Source organism: Thermobia domestica, chromosome 3 (assembly GCF_964235325.1).
Source record: "Thermobia domestica chromosome 3, izTheDome1.hap1.1, whole genome shotgun sequence".
NCBI lineage: Eukaryota > Metazoa > Arthropoda > Insecta > Zygentoma > Lepismatidae > Thermobia > Thermobia domestica.
Genome location: NC_137456.1, coordinates 199517227 through 199534667, shown reverse-complemented (window position 1 = coordinate 199534667; position 17441 = coordinate 199517227). Strand labels below are relative to the sequence as shown.

Here is a 17441-nt window from a genome sequence, read left to right as displayed (position 1 = left end):
GAATAAATTCAGCCTTTCAAGTTGCACTTGAGAGGGAAAATATTCACAAGCCTGTTTGTTGGCAGGCGTTGAAGGCTCTTGTTTGCTTGTGTATCGTCTCGTGTTCTTATAAACCAACCACAGGCGAGTAAGCATATGGTCACGAGTGTTTTGCATATCTTCATCTTAAAGACAGGGAGAGAAAAACTCGATGACATTATATGACTATTCTATATGTAGAGAACACAATAAATAATTTATCTGCTCATTTGCGTTTAACATTTAAAAGCAAAAGAATATTTTTGAACATCTACTTTTTAATTTCCATACAGGTGTAAAGGAAATAGTATAATACATCTTTCAGAAACATAGCATGATATTTTAGCCCACCTTGGCAATTGTATATGTTTAGAAAATACGTTATTACTTCGTTCTACGCTTGAATACTTCGTATTTTCATAATAACCTTAAGTGTGAATAAAATATGTTTCAAATTTAAAAGAGAGTTCTTTTTAAAATTTTCTAAACACTTTTATACTAACAACATAACCCACACTTTATATTTATCATTTCCGATATCTTCTGTATGTGTAGCTTAATGCCTCCAAAAATTAGTGTTGTTTCTAGGGTAGGGAAAATCTCTTGCAGATGACCAATCGCCCCTCTACCTAGCTGATGCAAATTAATTACGATTACATGTCATTCCTGTTCAGGGCACATTCTTTAGCGAACAGTTCCCAATTGCATTCTCGTCATATTATGAGATACTACGTCTAATAAAATTTTCTGAAAAAAGCCTGGTTATATTTCCAAAATAATATTTCAATGTTCCCACGTTGGACACTGATGGAAACTTAAAGGATCAGTTCGAGTTAAAAACAAGTTTGGTGTTATAGAAAGAGTAACAAAAAATAAGAGACCCGTGTTTTTTTATATCTTGATAGGCCGTCTCGTTCAACTTCTACAGACATTTGTTTTTGATGAATCGTAAATGCTGACGTCATGGGTGGGATACGCGAGAAACTCAATATGAGTCAGCAATCACTCCCTTGTACGCAGCTGATAAACCTTTAATAGTGCATTGGACTTAATAGATTGTGTTTTGGATTTGTTAGCAGTCTGGCTCTGTGTTGAATTCTTGAGTGACGTTTTAGTTACTTGTTTTTCCTACAGCATTAGTATAAAAAAGATTAGAGAGAGAGCAGTAATTACGTTTGTTGTGCGTAACAGTGTTTCTTCTAGACATGTTTTTAGGGTGGCACTGTCTCCCGGAGCTCTGATAGATTTCCCCGGAGGAGACCAAAATAATACGCCTATAAGATAATAAATATAATAGTACTGTGTAAAAATAATGTGCCTCTCCGAATACGAAGTGCCCCCTCCCCCGGAATTTTTTTCTGAAAGAAACACTAGTGTGAAGTAGAAAACACGTGTTAGTACAGCGACTGCTGTGTCTGTGAAATGAAGTAGAAATGCCTAACACCTACTGTGTTTTCGGTTGTAATTCTTGTGCAATTAAAGCTGAGGACATAAAGTACCTTTTTCTATGTTTTCAAGTCGTGAGAAATCGCCAGATCGATATAAATTATGGCTCAAGAAAATCAATGGGAAAAAATGTACCAAATAAAATCACTCGTGTTCCAAACATCTTGAAGAGCCTGCCTTCGAAAAGTCAAGTTTACTGAAAGAAAAGTTAATGCCACTGGCGGATCTAGGCTGGGGCCGGGGTCTAGGCTCCCCAGTTTTTGAGTGACAAAATTGATTTAAGCTATTATTTAGATATTTTTGAAAGTTTTTAGTAAACATGATATACCTATCATAGTCTGGCTTCTGATAGAGAGTAATAGAGACGATGTCACTCATGATTCTGAAGATACTGCTTTAGAAATAAGCTATACAGTGTGAATTAGGGAGTGAAATATACCGGCTTGTAGAAGGAATCAGTGACGATGACTGTTCCTCAAGACATTGATTCATCGTCTAATTTCTCTGTATCATGTGACAATGATGATGAAATGGGTGATGAGAGTTGTTCCGCGGACAGCTATGCGAATAAAAGAAATTTAACCGGTGAAGTGTTTTTCGCATTCTGCAAACTTTACAGATGTTATTTCATTTTTGCCTCATATGTTGCGCTCCTGTACATACTTTGAAGCATAAAATTATAGGGTCAGCGTTAAAAATTGCAACAAAACGTGAAAATGAACATACGTATATTTGGAAATCGGAAGAATGATTAAAGAAAAGGTACTTAGGTGTTGCAGCAATCTCGTCTGCCATCTGCTTACATGATATTGGTTTCTATTTTTTTTTTTTTTTTTTTTGAAACGCTGAACTTATGCTTTATAGGATACGTTTTATAATATAAAAACGTTTGTACAGCCCACCATCAGATATCATTCTCTACATGCAGATGATATTTGTAAGTCTTTGCAATAAGTTCTGGAAAAGGAAACCGCACTTAGAACGTGCCACCGCACCTCTCACAAACGAAGTGCTTTGCACTGTGTAGTATGTAAGCCTGCTCTCATTCCTTGACCACCAATGACGTCATCACAAAATCTTTCTTCCTCTGTTACTCGCTAACGAGTGAACGTATCGCGATCAAACAAACACTATTCCTTTTAGAATTTTCAACTTTACAAATGGAAATAAATTGTAAAAAATGTATTTCTAGGTCGAACAGCTCCTTTAATAATGGATACAGTAAGGATGGACACAGGACAGTATAAGGGTTTTGGATGCGCCTATGATACTTTTCGCGGGAAACAATTTTTTTTTTACTCAAAATGACACAATCGAACTTCATTTCTACAGTCTTGGTTTAAAAAATCGCCTCTCCCAAAACAGCAATGTACAAGAGTTAATGTAATTGCTGATAGTTATAGGGTTTCGTTTGATTAAATTTATTCTTGAGAGTCAGTATTTCATGTTATGACTCCCAAGTGACGTTTGTACTAACATGTAAGTAGGTTCATGAGATTTAAATGAATTTTAAACTACTGCATTTATTAATTTAACAAAATTAATATTTTATGTTCAAGTACCAAATTTCCATATATATATATATATATATATATATATATATATATATATATATATATATATATATATATATATAATCAGACTTTAATTAAAGTATGTATGCATATGATTAAATAATAATAAAGTTTGTAATGTAGAATTTTTAAATAGTCCTGATAAACAAAGAAAATATTTTTTCTACAAATGAGAAAATTTAAATTTAAAAATATATTTTAAAAGGCAAACATATTGAAATTTTAAATTTTAATTAGTTTACAAGGAAACACAAAGGGAAAATTAATATCACTTCCAAAAATTTCTTTATTTAATTCAGTAAAACCATTAAACAAATTAGATTGAACAATTAAAATAAGTTTACAGTTGTATAAATAAAGCCTGTTTCAGGTTAATTTTTAAGCGAAGTTATAAATAAAATCATAAAAATATGTTTTATGGAAATACTGAGGTAAATACTCTATTATTAAATTGAATTAAATTAAGAATGATAAGATTCTCAGAATATTTTTTAATACAAAATCCTTAATTTTGTTACTTTGAACACTTTATTTTATATATGACTAGTTGAATATACCCATGCTTCTTACGGGGGCTGTATGTGGAAGTCAACGCCTATGGGAGTATCACCATTGATCTCAGGGACCGCGAAAACTATGGATTTGATACTAATACCAGTCATTTTGGGCTATTTTTACGTCTCGGTATCCTCGTCCCTCCCTGACTCCCGGCCCGCATACAATTGTAACTGAATTTGCAAGTCATCTCTAATGAAGTGTCACCATAGATTTCAGCGACCGCGAAAACTATGGATTTGACACTAATATCGGTCATTGTGGATTACTTTTATATGTCTCGGTATCTCAGACCCCCCTTGGTTTGAATTTTGACAGAAACGTTTAACTCTGGTCTGGAGCCTGGACCAAGGTATTCGTGACTAAAATTTGGTAACTCTCGGTCAATTTGTCTGGTTCCCAAGCCGGTTCCGGTAAACGCACCCCTGAGGGCCCCCTGGTTCGAAATTTGAATAAAACGCTTCGTCTTTATCTGGGGACTGCACCATCGTATTCAAATGTTTTTCAGTATTCCTTGTACTATTATGATTCAGTTACATGTATACTGGTAGCAACATTACCATAATATAACGTTGTTTTCATATACGCACAGTTGGCATAGAAACGGACGATGAAATATCTATATTTGTTTTCTCATTTAACCCGTCAACGCTCAGTGTCACCTGCAGGGCACACTAATTTAAAGGCTTTTTCTTGTCCACCAATGGTCCACCAGAGGGTTCTAATGAACCACAGTAGCACCAGCAACTTACCTATGTATGTTACATCACCACACAATAAAGTTTCGAAGTCGACATATTGTACAAGGAAGAAGACGCCTTTAAAGTAATGTCACTTGTAGGCGACACTGGGCGTTGATTGATTAATGAAACATGTACTTGACAAAATAAGGAATAAAGTGAATTATTTACAAGACCAACAATATCGTTGTCATTTAAACTATTTCCATTAATGTTGTTGTCATTTAAACTATTTCCATCAATGTTGTTGTCATTTAAAAGATTTCCATCGCCTTTTATGATTTTACCGTGAACATACAAATAATATATATTTACGAATAAACTTACCAGTTTTATCAGGAATAACAAATTCAATAGGTCTTTCAGATGTTAAAGTGAAAATGGAACGCTACTCTACCACTGAAGATGCTTCAATAGCAGATTGTGTATTGGAATAGAAAATCAGTCAAGTTTGTTTGTACATCATTAGGAACTGCAGCATTTGCACTGACAATGAGAAAGCAGACTTTGGTGAATGAACTTTGGGACCATCTTTCTCGAGGTAGTAGTGCACATTCAAAGTGTTAATATTACAAGCTGGGAGAGAGCAATAACCAAAAAATAGCGGAGAAAAAGCGCCATAAAGTTTCCGATACGTACAGTTATTAAATGACGGCGTGGCAGAGTGAGGATCATGTACGAATCACGTGTGAAATGTCCCGGGTTCGATTCCCGCTCGGTTATTTATTTATTTTGTATTTTGTTTTAACCAATAAAATAGCAATTTGTAACTACAAGCAAAATATTTATTGACCGTATGTTATAAAACAATAGAAATGCATAAAACAATAATGCATAAAACAATAGAAATGTTCAAATATTGATATCACGAGTTTATTACCGTTAGTACAGTCGTTGTGTAGAAAGTGTTCCTGAAGCTTCGTATCTATATCTGTGGACAGTGTGAGAATTACAAGGGGAATGAGGGGTAAATACCCTTTGGTAATAGCATACATCCAGTATTCCCAAAGGGGATTTCACCCTCATCCCTCTTGTAATTCGCACACTGCCCACAGATATAGACAAGAAGCTTTAAGAACACTTTTTACACAACGACTGTACTAACAATAATATAATTTCTGGTATCAATATATTTACGGAGCAGGTTACGTTCAGGAACATTGAAAGATTTTACAACCGATTTAAACATTTCTATTGCTTTATGATATATGAACATACGGTGAATTAATATTTTACTTGTAGTTGCAAATGGCTGCTTTATTGGTTAAAGAAAAAAAACAAAATTAATAAATCCCCTCTAGCGGGAATCGAACGCGGGACCCGTCAAACGTTAATCCTAGATGCTCCTCACTCTACCACGCCGTCATTTGATAACTTTACGCGTCGCATCATACATGCGAAGTAGTAAAAAATGGATCGATCTCGGCCAACATAGGCCACCTAAGGAGCCCCTGGGAAATCGACCACCTTGAACCGCCAACACACGGTCTTTTACGACCTCCATTTTAGGGGTGTATTTGTTCCCTTTTATGAGCACTTTTTAGGGGGTGTACTCGTTCTCTTTTATGATCTCCATTTTAGGGGTGAACTTGTTCTCTTTTATGAGCATAGTTTCCAACACCTATTTTAACATAACAGATAACAAAAGACTGCGAACACATATAAGAGCATAAGACTACGTAACATAGCAAGGGTGCATTCGTTCTCTTTTAAGATCACTTTTTCAACCCCTATTTGAAAATAGCAGATAATACATAAGACTACGTAACATAGCAGGGGTGTACTCGTTCTTTTTTATGCTCACTTTTTCAACCCCTACTTTACCATAGCAGAGAATACATGGAGACTACGAACACATAGCAGAGCATAAGACTACGTAACATAGTAGGCATGTATTCGTTTCTTTTATGAGCATTTTTAGGGGTATACTCGTTCCCTATTATGAGCATATTTTCCACCCCTAATTGAACATAACATAGATTACATAAGACTACCTTTCAACCCCTATTTTAACATAGCAGTTGGCCTATTTTTCCACCCCTATTTGTACTCGTTCTCTTTTCCAACCCAAAACTACTCCAACCCTTATTTTAACACATAAGAGCAGAAATTACATAAGACTATGTAACATAGCAGGGGTGTACTCATTCCAACCCTTATTTTAACATAACAGAAATAGCAAACAATGAGCTAAGATTACAATCGAACACCCACGATCTACAGATATTCATTTTAGAGGGTATACTTTGATGACTATTTTTCCCCCTAATTGAAATTACATAGCAGAGCAGATAATACATAAGACTACGTAACACAGCAGGGATGTATTCGTTTCCTTTTATGAGCACTTCTAGGGGTGTATTCGTTCTCTTTTATGATTACTTTTTCAACACTATTTGAACAAACATAGCAGAAGTAGTACAAGAGTATGGCTTATTTTCCAACCCCTATTTTAACATAGCACTGATTTCGTTCCCAACCGCTAATTTAACATAGCAGATAATACATAAGCATGTCCTCAAACTACCGACCATCGTGAACAAAGGTCAAACTCAAAAACGAAACAACATATCGAGGTGCTGTTTCCACATTTAGCAATTGGTCATCAACTAGTACATGCTAAAAAAGTACTGACCATCGAGGTCAAAGGTCAAAATACTTAAAACCTAATAACTCGGAAACGAAGCAACGTATTGAGGTGCTGTTTCCAAATCTAGTAATAGGTCATCAACTAGTACATGTTAAAAAAGTTCTGACCATCGAGGTCAAAGGTCAAAATACTTAAAACCTAATAACTCGAAAACGGAGCAACGTATTGAGGTGCTGTTCCAAATCTAGTAATAAATCATCAATTAGTACATGTTAAAAAGTACTGATCATCGAGGTCAAAGGTCAAAATACTTAAATCTAATAACTCGGAAACGGAGCCACATATTGAGATGGTGTTTCCACATTTAGTAATTGGTCATCAACTACTACAAGTTCCAAAAATAATGGTCATCGAGGTCAAAGGACAAACTCGTAAACGAAGCCACATATTGAGATGACGTTTCCTCATTTAGTAAATTTGTGTGATCTATTCAATTTTGTACCAAGCAGAAAAAAGTGAAGAAGGAATAAATTTAAGTGGCTTATTTACTTTTGTATTAATGAGAAAGAAATCAAAGAGACACAATTTTAACTCGCGCAGAATTTCTGTACCTTTTTGGACTATTCAAATAAACGAAAAAATTAATTTGGATGGACTAAGAAACAAAGCAAAGATATGCAATATTAACTAGCTGAGAATTTTATATCATCTTGTACTATTTAAACAAACGAAAGAATAAATTTAAGTGATCTATTCCATTTTGTACCAAGAAGAAATGCCCTTTTAACAAGCTCAGAATTTATAAAAAAGCGAAGAAAGTCCATTTTAACTATTTAAACAAACGAAGGAATATATTTCAGTGGTCCATTCAATTTATACCAATGAGAAATGCCATTTTTATCTAGCTCAGAATTTCTAGTGTATGTTGTATTATTTAAACAAAACGAAGAACTAGATTTCAGAAAGCGAATTTAAACAAACTCAGAATTTTATATCATTTTGTAATACTGAAATTTGGATGGAGTATTTAGCTTTCTATGAACCAGAAAAAGGTGAAGAAGGTCCATTTTAACTAGTTCAATATTTCTGTACAATTTCGTACTGCCCAAATAAACGAAAGAATAAATTTGGATAATCTATTTTTATTTTTGTAGCAATCAGAAGAAAATCAAAGAACGGAAATTTTAACTAGCCAAGCAGAAAAAGGAAAGAATTAACACTTTGTACTAATCAAGTAAACAAAGGTATAAATTTGTACTGACCAGAAAAGGAGAACAAGGATCAGCAATCTATACTTATTGTGTCATTTATTGGGGTGTCCTATTTTCTTTTGTACCAACGAGAACCATTTTTAACTGGTTTAGAATTTTATAACTTTTTGTAATATTCGTACCAAACAAAAAAGCAAGGAAGTACCATTTAACTAACTAACAATAATTTTTGTGCTAACCAAAAAAAGCGAAGAAATGCCTTTTTAACTAGCTCAGAATTTCTTGACCATGTTGTACTATTTAAAGAAGCAAAGGGATAAATTCAATTTTTCACCAATGAGAAATACCATTTTAACTAGCTCAGAATGCCTATACCTTTTTATACTATTTAAACAAACAAAGGAATAAATTTGTACTAACCAGAAAAAGCGAAAATGGACTCGGAATTTATGTACAACCTTTGTACTGCTCAAATAAACGAACGAATATATTTGGGTGTTCTACTTTTATACCAACGATAAATGCCTGTTTAACTAACTCAGCATTTTATACTATTTTGAAATTTTTAGTAAACACAGGAATATACTTGTACTAACCAGAAAAAACAAAAAAGAACTTTTGTTCCAGTCCAATTAACGAAATAATAAATTTAGGTGTTCTACGTTTTATACCCACGAGAAAAAATTAACATCCACTTTATTTAAATAAACAAAAGAATAAATTTGTACTAACTAGAAAAAGCGAAAAAGGCCCATTTTAACTGACTCAGAAGTTCTACCATTTTGTACCATTTACGAAGGGATAACTTTTGAATGAGCATTTTAACTAACTCAGAATTTTATAATACTCAAATAAACGAAGAAATAAATTTGAATGGAGTATTTAGTTTTGTAATAAGCAGAAAAAGGATGAATTAACATTTTGTGCTAAACAAACAAAGGAATCCAGAAAAGGCGAAGAAGGATCATTTTATGTAACTCAGCATTTTATCTTTTTGTGCTATTCAAATAATCGAAGGAATAAATTTGAGTGGTCTATTTTATTTTTGAACCAATCAGAAGAAAAACAAAGAATGTTCAATATTTTATACTTTTTGTGCCATTTAAGAAATGAATAAATATATTGGAGTATCAACGGGGAAAAAGCAAAGATATGCCATTTTTACCTGGCTTAGAATTTTATACCTTTTGTAACATTTGTACCAAACAGAAAAAAGCAAAGAAATATCATTTAACTAGCTAATAATTTTTCTGCTATACAAATAAACAAAGGAATAAAAAGCGAAGAAAGACCATTTTAAATAGCTCAGCATGTTATACATTTTCGTACTACTCAAACAAACGAAGCAATAAATTTGAGTGAGTTATTTACTTTTGTACCAACGAGAAATGACATTTTAACTATCTGAGAATTTGATACCTTTTGTATTATGTTATTAAAGGAAGGAATACATTTATACCAACCAGGAAAAAATGAAGAAGGACCATTTTAAACTAGCTGAGTATTTTATACCATTTTGTACTCCTCAAATAAACGAAAGAATAAATTTGAGTGACCTCTTCAATTTGGTACCAACGAGAAATGCCATTTCAACTAACTCAGTATTTTATACCTTTTTGTGCTATTTAAATAAACGAAGAATTCGAAGGAGGACCATTTGTAAATGGCTTAGAATTTTATATCATTTTGTAGTACTCAAATAAACGAAGGAATAAATTTGTATGACCTATTCAGTTTTGTTGCAAGCAGAAAAAGGAAGGAAGTACCATTTTGTACTAATCAATTAATCGAAGGAATAAATTTGGGTGTCTCATTTAGTTTTGTACAAACCAAGAAAAAAAGCGTAGAAGGTTCATTTAACAAGCTCAATATTTCTGTACCATTTTGTGCTACTCAAATAAACGAAGGAATAAATTTGGGAGGCTCATTTTTGTACCAATCAGAAGAAAAGCAAAGAAGGTCCATTTTAACTAGCTCTGCATTCCTGAAATTACACTAAAAAGTAATGTTAATAGGCGTTTGCCTTCCACACTAGTAAGGTGCTCAATGGACTGTACCTTAGGAGCCTCACTACACTAACAATACAAATGTTAGGTAACGCATTCGTAACGTTGCTTAAATATCTACACAACAGAATGAATAATTCAGCACTTTCTGTAGAGGGTGGGAAACATGGAACTTTGAAACCTTTTCTCTTCCTTGATGAATTTATTTTTAATTTGATATGATCTCTTCTGCTTTTTCCTCTATCAGCGTAGTGACCCAAAATGGCCGAGCATGCTGTTTCTTCTTTTTTCTTTAGTACGTCTTCATCCCTTAATAACATTAATTACTATGGAGTTTGCTCTACAGAATTAAGTTAAAATTCAATGTATGACGTTAGTCTACTCTGTAACCAATGGGAGCTCTTACGTTCAAATATGTAGTTAATGACCGGAAAACTTTGGACTTCAGTGTCGGCGTTAGTATTTTGTCAACCGATACTAAATGTAAAACTTAATTCGCTAAACGCACGTGTATTAAGCATATAATTATGAGCCTTACTTAGTGACGGGAGAGGCAATGCTACTTTTAAGTGGCCCTTTCTCTGGTGACACAAAATATACAAAATCTAGCACCACAAATGAATAGACCACTCAAACTTATTCTTTTGTTTATTTGAAATCCCCCCAAAAAGGTATAAAATGCTGAGCTAGAGCACATGTCCCAAAAGTGTTGACCATCGAGCTCAAAGGTCAAAACTCGGAAACGGAGCCACATTTAGTAATTGGTCACCAACAACTACAAGTTCGAAAAATACTGACCATCGAGGTGAAAGGTCAAAAACTCGAAAACGGATCCACGTTTGAGGTGGTGTTTCCACATTTAGTAATTGGTCATCAACTACTACAAGTTTCAAAAATACTGACCATCTAGGTCAAAGGAGTTTCAGTACGAGGCAGAGGATGAAACTATTGAAGATCCACAAACAAGATATAGGATAGATTTTTATTACAAAGTTCTAGACATAGGCCTAATTGTTTTAGTTTTAAGAGAAAGGATTCAGCAACTTAAACATCACAGCTAGTATATCGATTTTCTTTCCTAAGTAATCTTAAAAGTATGCTACCTGGACTTTTGTCTGAAATTGCGAAAACTAAATGGACCACCCAAATTTATCCTTCGTTTATTTGAGTAGTACAAAATGTACATAAAAACTGAGTCCTTTTTTGCTTAGTACAAATTTATTCCTTCGTTTATTTGAATAGCACAAAAATATTCAGCTAGTTGAAAGTGGCTCTTCTACGCTTTTTTCTTGGTTTGTACAAAACTAAATGAGACACTCAAATTTATTCCTTCGATTAATTGATTAGTACAAAATGGTACTTCCTTCCTTTTTCTGCTTGCAACAAAACTGAATAGATCATACAAATTTATTCCTTCGTTTATTTGAGTACTACAAAAGATATAAAATTCTAAGCCATTTACAAATGGTCCTCCTTCGCATTCTTCGTTTATTTAAATAGCACAAAAAGGTATAAAATACTGAGTTAGTTGAAATGGCATTTCTCGTTGGTACCAAATTGAATAGGTCACTCAAATTTATTCTTTCGTTTATTTGAGGAGTACAAAATGGTATAAAATACTCAGCTAGTTTAAATAGTTCTTCTTCATTTTTTCTGGTTGGTATAAATGTATTCCTTCCTTTAATAACATAATACAAAAGGTATAAAATTCTCAGATAGTTAAAATGTCATTTCTCGTTGGTACAAAAGTAAATAACTCACTCAAATTTATTGCTTCGTTTGTTTGAGTAGTACGAAAATGTATAACATGCTGAGCTATTTAAAATGGTCTTTCTTCGCTTTTTATTCCTTTGTTTATTTGTATAGCACAAAAATTATTAGCTAGTTAAATGATATTTCTTTGGTTTTTTTCTGTTTGGTACAAATGTTACAAAAGGTATAAAATTCTAAGCCAGGTAAAAATGGCATATCTTTGCTTTTTCCCCGTTGATACTCCAATATATTTATTCATTTCTTAAATGGCACAAAAAGTATAAAATATTGAACATTCTTTGTTTTTCTTCTGATTGGTTCAAAAATAAAATAGACCACTCAAATTTATTCCTTCGATTATTTGAATAGCACAAAAAGATAAAATGCTGAGTTACATAAAATGATCCTTCTTCGCCTTTTCTGGATTCCTTTGTTTGTTTAGCACAAAATATTAATTCACCCTTTTTTCTGCTTGGTACAAACTAAATACTCCATTCAAATTTACTTCTTCGTTTATTTGAATATTATAAAATTCTGAGTTAGTTAAAATGCTCATTCAAAAGTTATCCCTTCGTAAATAATACAAAATGGTACAGACTTCTGAGTCAGTTAAAATGGGCCTTTTTCGCTTTTTCTAGTTAGTACAAATTTATTCTTTTGTTTATTTAAATAAAATGGATGTTATTTTTTTCTCGTGGGTATAAAACGTAGAACACCTAAATTTATTATTTCGTTAATTGGAGTGGTACAAAAGTTCTTTTTTTTTTGCTTTTTCTGGTTAGAACAAGTATATACCTTCGTTTATTAAAAATTTCAAAATAGTATAAAATGCTGAGTTAGTTAAACTGGCATTTCTCCTTGGTATAAAAGTAGAACACCGAAATTTATTCGTTCGTTTATTTGAGCAGTACAAAGATTATACATAAATTCTGTGTCCATTTTCGCTTTTTCTGGATAGTACAAATTTATTCCTTTGTTTGTTTAAATAGCACAAAAAGGTATAGACATTCTGAGCTAGTTAAAATGGTATTTCTCGTTGGTGAAAAACTGAATTTATCCCTTCGCTTGTTTAAATAGTACAACGTGGTCAAGAAATTCTGAGCTAGTTAAAAAGGCATTTCTTCGCTTTTTCTGGTTAGCAAAAAAGTGGTATTTCCTTGCTTTTTTGTTTGGTACAAATATTACAAAAGTATAAAATTATAAGCCTGTTAAAAATGGTTCTCGTTGGTACAGAAGGAAATAGGACACCCCAATAAATGGCACAAAATATAGAATGCTGATCTTACTTCTTTTCAGGTCAGTACAAATTTATACCTTTGTTTACTTAATTTGTATAAAGTGTTAATTCTTTCCTTTTTCTGCTTGGCTAGTTAAAATTTCCCTTCTTTGATTTTCTTCTGATTGCTACAAAAATAAAAATAGATTATCCAAATTTATTCTTTCGTTTATTTGCGTAGTACAAAATTGTACAGAAATATTGAACTAGTTAAAATGGATCTTCTTCACTTTTTTGGTTCATACAAAGCTAAATACTACATCCAAATTTTAGTATTACAAAATGATATAAAATTCTGAGTTAGTAAAAATGGTTCATGTTCGCTTTCTCAAATTCAGCCCTTCGTTTTGTTTAAATAATACAACATACACTAGAAATTCTGAGCTAAATAAAAAATGGCATTTCTCATTGGTATAAAATTGAATGGACCACTCAAATATATTTCCTCGTTTATTTAAATAGTTAAAATGGACCTTCCTCGCTTTTTTATAAATTCTGAGCTAGTTAAAAGGGCATTTCTCCTTGGTACAAAATGGAATAGATCACTTAAATTTATTCCTTCGTTGGTTTAAATAGTACAAGATGATATAAAATTCTCAGCTCGTTAATATGGCATATCTTTGCTTTCTTTCTTGTTAGTCGAAAAATAAATACTCCATCCAAATTATTTTTTTCGTTTATTTGAATAGCCCAAAAAGATACAGAAATTCTGCGCTAGTTAAAATTGTGTTTTTTGATTTCTTTCTCATTAATACAAAAGTAAATATGCCACTCAAATTTATTCCTTCTTCCCTTTTTTCCTGCTTGGTACAAAATTGAATAGATCGCACAAATTTACTAAATGAGGAAACGTCATCTCAATATGTGGCTTCGTTTACAAGTTTGACCTTTGACCTCGATGATCCTTATTTTTGGAACTTGTAGTAGTTCATGACCAATTACTAAATGTGGAAAAACTATCTAAATATGTGGCTCCGTTTCCGAGTTATTAGGTTTCAAGTATTTTGACCATTGACCTCGATGGTCAGTACTTTTTAACATGTACTAATTGATGATTTATTACTAGATTTGGAAACAGCACCTCAATACGATGGTTCGTTTCCGAGTTTGACCTTTGACCTCGATGGTCAGTACTTTTTTAACATGTACTAGTTTATGACCAATTGCTGAATGTGGAAACAGCACCTCGATATGTTGTTTCGTTTTTGAGTTTCATCTTTGTTCACGATGGTCAGTAGTTTGAGGACATGCTTGTGTCATTTCTGCTATGTTAAATTAGGGGTTGGGAACGAAATCAGTGCTGTTAAAGTAGGGGTGGAGAATGTGTTCATAAATTTCTTCTATGTTAAAATGTTCAAATAGGGGTTGAAAAAGAGAACGAATACACCCCTAAAAGTGCTCATTAAAGGAAACGAATACATCCCTGCAGTGTTACGTAGTCTTATGTATTATCTGCTCTGCTATGTAATTTCAATTAAGGGTGCAAAAAGGTCATCAAAGTAGATCCACTAAAATGACTATCTGTAGATCGTGGGTGTTCGATTGTAATCTTTGCTCATTGTCTGCTATTTCTGTTAAGTTAAAATAAGGGTTGGAATACTCCTGCTATGTTACATAGTCTTATGTAATTTCTGCTTTTATGTGTTAAAATAAGGATTGGAGTAGTTTTGGTTGGAAAAGAGAACGAGTACAAATAGGGGTGAAAAATAAGCCAACTGCTATGTTAAAATAGGGGTTGAAAGGTAGTCTTATGTAATCTATGTTATGTTTAATTAGGGGTGGAAAATATGCTCATAATAGGGAACGAGCATACCCCTAAAAATGCTCATAAAAGGAAACGAATACACCCCTGCTATGTTACGTAGTCTTATGTATTACCTGCTATTCTCAAATAGGAGTTGAAAAAGTGATCATAAAAGGGAATGAATATTATGTATTCTCTGCTATGTTAAAATAGGGGTTGGAAATTTAGCCATACTCTTGTATTAGCTCTGCTATGTTACGTAGTCTTATGTATTTTCTGCTATGTTAAAATAGGGGTTGGAAAATATGCTCATAAAAGGGAACGAGTACACCGTAAAATGGAGGTCGTAAAAGAGAACGAGTACACCCTTGGTATGTTACGTAGTCTTATCTATTATCTGCTTTTCTATGTGTTCGTAATCGTATGGGTTATCTGCTATGTTAAAATAGGGATTGGAAAATATGCTCATAAAGGAGAATGAATATACCCCTAAAATGCAGGTCGTAAAAGAGAACGAGTACACCCCCTAAAAGGTGCTCATAAAAGGGAACAAGTACACCCCTAAAATGGAGGTCGTAAAAGACCCTGGGTCGACGGTTCAAGGTGCCCGATTTCCCAGGGGCTCCTGAGGTGGCCTATGTTGGCCCAGATCGATCCATTTTCTACTACTAAGCGGCAAGTCGGAAACTTTAAGACGCTTTTCCTCCCGCTATTTTTGGCCATTGCGCTTTCCATTTTAGTGTTTCTCTAGCCTCTTCAATACATAATGGGCTGAATCTTTATATGGTTCGAGTTATTACCAGTCGATATAACATTATACTACGCATAAAATGAACGGGACAAATACAATATTTTACTTTCACTTCACCCACATGTTTTAAAGTTTGAAATTTTGTGTAAATTTTATATACTAAATTCCCGTAAAATCAACACAAATCATGAATTAAACAAAACTAGCTGTGTCCTCAAGTACCTATTACTAGGAATATATATTCGAGATTCGAGAAAAATAAATGAAATCATTAAAGTTTTGGTTTACCTCCCATAGGTATGCCGTGCAAGCTAAAAGAGTGATTATGAGAATGAATGAAATGGTGGAATGAAGTATCTTGGAGGAAAGGAGAAAACACCAAGAAAACCAAATCACATGGTGTTTGTTCAGCATTAAACTTAATTGGCACATGCTGAGATTGAACCAGGACCCCACTTATCAGAGGAGATGCTCATCACTAAGATAGCGAGACCCCACAGAGAACTGAAATAAATAATTCTTAAAATCTTATTATATCTATTTGAGGTTCTCTTTGAACAATTCTACGAAAAGGAACGTCGCTTGCTTACCTTCTCGTGAAAAAGGAAAGAATGAAATTAGTTTTTAATGTCCATGGTTATACCCTCGAGCCTAAATGACACGGATGTCTACTGAAAGTGAGTAATGATGAAAGTAAACTTCTGTGCTCTCCCATTGAAAATCGAACTCGGAACGACATACACCAAGGACACAAGCGCTATACAGTAGACAGACTAGCAGGGTGGGATTACCTTTCAGTCTTTCAGTTCAGTTATAATCAGTTAACTCGCTCTCATTCCGAGAAGTTCAATTCTTCGTATTTTGAGATAGATCTGTTCTTAGGAATTATTCTTCTTCAACTATATATATATAGCCCAGAAACTTTAGCATTTTTCTTCGGAAAAATTAGAAGCCAAGGTTTTTCTTCACACAAACGTTCATTAGGTCATTCTAAATGACATATCAAAAGTCTCCGAATTTCTGCTGTACGCTTCCCCTTTTTCTGGGGGTGGGAGTAGGGGAGGAAAACGCAATTTAAATACAATCAAATTCAGCGTATTTGCATGTTAACCTAAATATTCCGAATTAAAAGAAACAAAATTTACAGGGGACGCTTAGCACATTCGCTCGTAAATGTTTCACAGGAAGTCCCAAAGAATATCGGGTCGGGTTTCGGAAATATGACGTCATTAAAATGGCCGACACCAGAATTTGTAGTGTTTTATGGGAATGGTTATAACTTCCCGCAGTAGTGATAAAACCATCGTTTTTGTTTCAGATTGAAGATAATTAATTACCAAATGTACGGAATGAAACGTGCTGTCTGTATCGTTAATTTCTTTTGAGATACAATAACAGAATAGTAGTTTTTGAGTACCTGGTTTTAAGTGTAAATGCAAATAACTCAGCAATCATAAAATATTTCAAAATATATCTTCAAACAATGCTTGTAAAGCATTATAAAACTTTCCAACGGTACCTGTACCTGCATTTTTTGTACGTTGAAATGTAAGGAAGATATGTTGTTTTATTTAATAGACCGACTATTGTAAAGACAATATAAGCCTATTTGTTTTTAAAAAATAAAAACAATTGGATATAAGATTCAATATCGCATTAGAATCCGTAAGTCAGACACACCCCAGACACAGATACAAAACTGAGGATTTACATGGTTCGGCGATAGATTCTTATCGTTTGTAGTATGAGAAATGTAAAATTCAGAGTAATAATGAATA

At 33.4% G+C, this 17441-nt stretch overlaps 1 protein-coding gene across 2 annotated transcripts in view; it reads right to left on the bottom strand.

Moving 5' to 3' along the window:
- Positions 1-17441, bottom strand: part of Grd (gamma-aminobutyric acid type A receptor subunit Grd) — a 1945208-nt gene that overhangs the window by 529416 nt on the left and 1398351 nt on the right. The window lies entirely within an intron of this gene.